General features: G+C 36.9%; 1 non-coding gene across 1 annotated transcript; it reads right to left on the reverse strand.

The window, feature by feature from the left end:
- Positions 1 to 6,015: 6,015 nt before the first annotated feature.
- On the reverse strand, positions 6,016 to 6,088 carry TRNAF-GAA (transfer RNA phenylalanine (anticodon GAA)). Its single transcript has one exon. It is a non-coding gene; the product is annotated as a tRNA-Phe (tRNA).
- Between the last annotated feature and the right edge of the window lie 252 nt (positions 6,089 to 6,340).

Below are 6,340 nucleotides of genomic sequence, written 5' to 3' on the forward strand. Positions count from 1 at the left end.
AGTTACCTTATATTTATAACGCTTTGGTAGTCCAGAGTAGAGACACTGCCGATAAGCAAATTAATGTGACTTGTGAGGTACAACAATTATTAGGAAATAATCGAGTTAGAGCTGTAGCTATGAGTGCTACGGACGGGTTGATGAGAGGAATGGAAGTGATTGACACGGGAGCTCCTCTCAGTGTTCCGGTCGGTGGAGCTACTCTCGGACGAATTTTCAACGTTCTTGGGGAGCCTGTTGACAATTTGGGTCCTGTAGATAGTAGTGCAACGTTCCCTATTCATAGATCTGCGCCTGCCTTTATCGAGTTAGATACGAAATTATCCATCTTTGAAACAGGTATTAAGGTCGTCGATCTTTTAGCTCCTTATCGACGTGGAGGAAAAATAGGACTATTTGGGGGGGCTGGAGTAGGTAAAACAGTACTGATCATGGAATTAATCAATAACATTGCTAAAGCTCATGGGGGCGTATCCGTATTCGGTGGAGTAGGGGAACGGACTCGTGAAGGAAATGATCTTTATATGGAAATGAAGGAATCCGGAGTAATTAATGAAAAAAATATTGAGGAATCAAAGGTAGCTCTAGTCTATGGCCAAATGAATGAACCACCGGGAGCTCGTATGAGAGTTGGTTTAACTGCCCTAACTATGGCGGAATATTTCCGAGATGTTAATAAGCAAGACGTGCTTTTATTTATCGATAATATCTTTCGTTTTGTTCAAGCAGGATCAGAGGTATCCGCTTTATTAGGGAGAATGCCCTCCGCAGTGGGTTATCAACCTACTCTTAGTACAGAAATGGGTTCTTTGCAAGAAAGAATTGCTTCTACTAAAAAGGGATCTATAACTTCGATTCAAGCAGTTTATGTACCTGCAGACGATTTGACCGACCCTGCCCCTGCCACAACATTTGCACATTTGGATGCTACTACCGTACTTTCCAGAGGATTAGCTTCCAAGGGTATTTATCCAGCAGTAGATCCTTTAGATTCAACCTCGACTATGTTACAGCCTCGGATCGTTGGCAACGAACATTATGAAACTGCGCAAAGAGTTAAGGAAACTTTACAACGTTACAAAGAACTTCAGGACATTATCGCAATTCTTGGCTTGGATGAATTATCGGAAGAGGATCGTTTAACTGTAGCAAGAGCAAGAAAAATTGAGCGTTTCTTATCACAACCGTTCTTTGTGGCAGAAGTTTTTACTGGTTCTCCAGGAAAGTATGTTGCTCTTGCGGAAACTATTAGGGGATTTCAACTAATCCTTTCCGGAGAATTAGACGGCCTACCTGAACAGGCTTTTTATTTGGTGGGTAACATCGATGAAGCTAGCACGAAAGCTATAACCTTAGAAGAGGAGAACAAATCGAAGAAATGAAATTAAATCTTTATGTACTGACTCCTAAGCGAATTATTTGGGATTGTGAAGTGAAAGAAATCATTTTATCCACTAATAGTGGCCAAATTGGCGTATTACCAAACCACGCCCCCATTAACACAGCAGTAGATATGGGTCCTTTGAGAATACGCCTCCTCAACGACCAATGGTTAACAGCGATTCTGTGGAGCGGTTTTGCGAGAATAGTTAATAATGAGATCATCATTTTAGGAAATGATGCGGAACTGGGTAGTGATATTGATCCGGAAGAAGCTCAAAAGGCACTTGAAATAGCCGAAGCTAACTTGAGTAAAGCTGAGGGTACGAAAGATTTGGTTGAAGCGAAGCTCGCTCTCAGACGAGCTAGGATACGAATCGAGGCTGTCAATTGGATTCCCCCATCCAATTGAAGACAATCCAGTGGTTTATAGTTGATACAAAGAAAAAGGGAAGAGGGGTAGAAAAAGTTATTAGATAGCGAAGCGAAGTAAGTCCAATGCTATCTAGTAATTTTTCTACCTACTTACCTACTATTGGATTTGAACCAATGACTCCCGCCGTATGAAAGCAATACTCTAACCACTGAGTTAAGTAGGCAATTTATCACCACAAAGGAAGACCCATTACTTCGATCGATTATATATTGAATCCCTTTTCTAAGCAATACCGCTCTGTTATTGGTCTGTTATATACTAAATACTAAACTAAATACTAAACAGATACAGATCAAAGGGGTATCCTCTGGCATTAGAAAATATTCATCTTGACAAGAAATTATCTATATGTTAAGATATCTCTGATAAGGGCTATAGCTCAGTTCGGTAGAGCAACTCGTTTACACGTGCGCCAATGCTTTTCAAAGGAGCTTATTATGCAATGAACATAATCGATCTTATTGCAAAATCAATGTCTTACTTCATAGATTCGAGAGAATAGGAGAACAGTAGCCTGACAAACAGTCGGTTCAGTCCGATTCAGGTGCCAATTCAGGTGCCTAATCAAATAGAACCCTTATGGATTTGCTAGTTGATAAGGTAAATATCCAGCCCACTAAATGCTAGGCGTAATGAGGATAAGGGCCTCCAAAAAACTTCTTTTCGTTCTATGAACTTTAAGGTGTATGAAGTCTCATAGTTAACTCTTGCAGTGGAACGATAGAGACTCCATTTCACTTAGGTTGATTTAATTTAGACCGGAGGCAGACCTAAGTCAAGGTAATCCTCCTTTGAAACACTTTGGTATTGCTCCTAGATAGATCATAATACAAAAAATCAATCAGAGCACAGGGAGCCATCTCATTATCTTTCCGTAAAGAAAAACTATGGTGGACTAACTGATCTTTAAATCAGTTTATGAAAGAGCCCAATGCAAAAAAATGCATGTTGGGTCTTTGAAACAGTTCAAATCATTTCGATAATAATCCGTTTGATCTGTTTTACCGAGAAGGTCTACGGTTCGAATCCGTATAGCCCTAATATGCCCTTTTTTAGATTTTAGGATCTCTATCCTATGTTTTCTTTAGTTTAGTATAGTTTTCATTTTCTCATTAGTATTTGTTTATAGACTGGATAGGCGCCTGCGACATAGAATAGAGATAAAAGCATTACCAAAGGCTCATTCATCGAAAATCAAAATCATACAGACAGGAAAAGAAAAACGAATTTCTATCAAATCAATAGAAGAAAGGATCCTTTCCCTGATTTGAATCCCGTCCTCCTTCAAATAGGATATCTCTAGACTTCCCTATAATAACTGCAATGATTTTATCCATTTTGCGAATTCCTACTTTGTTTTAAGTATATTTATTACTTTGTTTATAGATACATTATGTAAATTGATCAACTTTAAATAGAAAAAATAAAGTAAAGAGTAAATAAGAAAACAGAATATTCTGTCTCATAGTTCTGAAATAGAGTTCTTTATTTTTATTTTATAGTATTACTTCTCATTAATTATACTGCATAGATTAGTCCTACTATCTTAATTAGGTTCTAATTTAGTAGTATTCTCATTTTTATTTAATAGTCTCTTATTATTTTATTATTAAATATTAAATAAAGGATAGAGCTATTCTTTTTTCTAGAGATTCTAGAGAAAGCGAGACAAAGTGAAACGAGAAAGTTTTCTTTATATAAGAATTAGATCTACATACACCATATCTAAATAGAATGGAAATCCAAAAGAAAGGGAGTTGGGATTCCATTGGATGAATCTTTAAAGAAGATGCAGCACAGAGGAAACAAAGGCTAAACTTAAACTAAGCGCTTTTGTTTGAACAAAAAAGATTCTTGTTTCACCGAGGAAAAGAGAGAAGTTCTGGATAAATTGACAATGCTGAATTGAATTGACTAATTTAAGTTCCGCCTATTCCACATTAATGGGAGTACATTATGTTTCTGCTTCACGAATATGATATTTTTTGGACATTTCTAATAATAGCAAGCCTTATTCCTATTTTGGCATTTTCGATTTCAGGACTTTTAGCCCCGGTTAGTGAAGGACCAGAGAAGCTTTCTAGTTATGAATCGGGTATAGAACCCATGGGAGGGGCTTGGGTACAATTCCGAATACGCTATTATATGTTTGCGCTCGTTTTTGTTGTTTTTGATGTGGAAACCGTCTTTCTATACCCTTGGGCAATGAGTTTCGACGTATTGGGTGTATCCGTTTTTATCGAAGCTTTGATTTTCGTGCTTATCTTAGTTGTTGGTTTAGTTTATGCATGGCGAAAAGGAGCCTTGGAATGGTCTTAACTGAATATTTAGACAAAAAAAAAGAAGGAAAAGATTCTATTGAGACAGTTATGAATTTGATTGAGTTTCCCTTACTTGACCAAACAAGTTCCAATTCTGTTATTTCAACTACACCAAATGATCTTTCGAATTGGTCAAGACTCTCCAGTTTATGGCCCCTTCTATACGGTACCAGTTGTTGTTTCATTGAATTTGCTTCATTAATAGGCTCACGATTCGACTTTGATCGTTATGGATTGGTACCAAGATCAAGTCCTAGGCAAGCAGACCTAATTTTAACAGCCGGTACGGTAACAATGAAAATGGCTCCCTCTTTAGTGAGATTATACGAGCAAATGCCTGAACCAAAATACGTCATTGCTATGGGAGCCTGTACTATTACAGGGGGAATGTTCAGTACGGATTCCTATAGTACTGTTCGGGGAGTTGATAAGTTAATTCCTGTGGATGTCTACTTGCCGGGCTGCCCACCTAAACCGGAGGCAGTTATAGATGCCCTAACAAAACTTCGTAAGAAGATATCGCGAGAAATAGTTGAGGATCAAACTCTATCTCAAAATAAAAATAGATGTTTTACTACCAGTCACAAGCTTTATGTTAGGCGCAGTACTCATACAGGAACTTATGAGCAAGAATTGCTCTATCAATCACCATCTACATTAGATATATCTTCTGAAACTTTTTTCAAATCCAAAAGTTCAGTACCTTCCTACAAATTAGTGAATTAGGAGAGGGGCTCTTTTGTGTAGAAAAATAAAAAGCAGGGCAATCTTTCAAACTTGCATCCGAAATGTGAAATATTTATACAAAGAGGGAGAGATGAAGACAATGCAGCAGGGTTGGTTATCTAATTGGCTAGTCAAACATGAGGTGGTTCATAGATCTTTGGGCTTTGATCACCGAGGAATAGAGACTTTACAAATAAAAGCAGGGGATTGGGATTCCATTGCTGTCATTTTATATGTATATGGTTACAATTATTTACGCTCCCAATGTGCTTATGATGTAGCACCCGGTGGATCTTTAGCTAGCGTGTATCATCTTACGAGAATACAATATGGTATAGATAATCCAGAAGAAGTCTGCATAAAAGTCTTTGCCCAAAAGGATAATCCTAGAATTCCGTCTGTCTTCTGGATTTGGAGAAGTGCCGATTTTCAAGAACGCGAATCTTATGATATGGTGGGAATCTCTTATGATAATCATCCGCGCCTTAAACGTATCCTAATGCCTGAAAGTTGGATAGGCTGGCCCTTACGTAAGGATTATATAACCCCCAATTTTTATGAAATACAAGATGCTCATTGAATGATAAGAAATTCATGCTCACTTATACAACACAACTCCAGATTTTATTCAAGTCAAGGAATATTTTTAGGTTCTTTTCCTAGATGAAACGGAATACCTATTTATAATTAATTCCTAATTATACAAAAGCATTCCAGATAGACTGAGCAAAAAAAGGGTTTCATTTGGATTCCCCTATTTTGAAAATCGCATATTAATTTCCTTCATATGAACAGAAAAATAGGATGACTCAAAGAAGTTCTCTACCAGGAACTTTGTACCGCGCACATTACTTAGCACAACTAGGAAAATAAGATAAGATAAAGATAAGCAAGACTAAAAAAATATTCGTCGGAATAGCGGAATACAAAATTAAGAAACGCAAAAAAATAAAGGGGAATCTCACCCCCTTCTTTATCATAAAGAAAAGATATATTTTAAAACTTCTTTAAAAAGAAAAAGAAGTGCCTCTATATTTATATTATAGATTTATCCACTTAGATGAATAAATATTATTAATGAATATGTATCACAATCCATCTCGAGGTATTTGGATCAATACCTATTCGGTGGATCTTTTTTTTTTTTTTCTCTGCCAGGAACCAGATTTGAACTGGTGACACGAGGATTTTCAGTCCTCTGCTCTACCAACTGAGCTATCCTGACCTTTTCTTGTGCATCATCCTAGTAGAGTATTTGTATCTATGTCAATTAAAAGGACTAAAAATTAATTAAAGTATTTCAAATTTTAAATTTGAAAATGGGGGGGGTAGTCCTATGCATTGTGCATGGTTTACTTAAATAAAACTTAAAAATAGAGTGAATAACCAAGATTTCTTGCCGATACTCTAATAAAAAAGAAATCTATTCAATGAATAGGATAAGATCCATTGAGTTCTCTTCGCATTCCTTTGTGAA

The sequence above is a fragment of the Triticum urartu genome, unplaced genomic scaffold (assembly GCF_056163025.1).
Source record: "Triticum urartu cultivar PI428250 unplaced genomic scaffold, HENAU_Tu73 scaffold2, whole genome shotgun sequence".
In the NCBI taxonomy this organism is placed as follows: domain Eukaryota; kingdom Viridiplantae; phylum Streptophyta; class Magnoliopsida; order Poales; family Poaceae; genus Triticum; species Triticum urartu.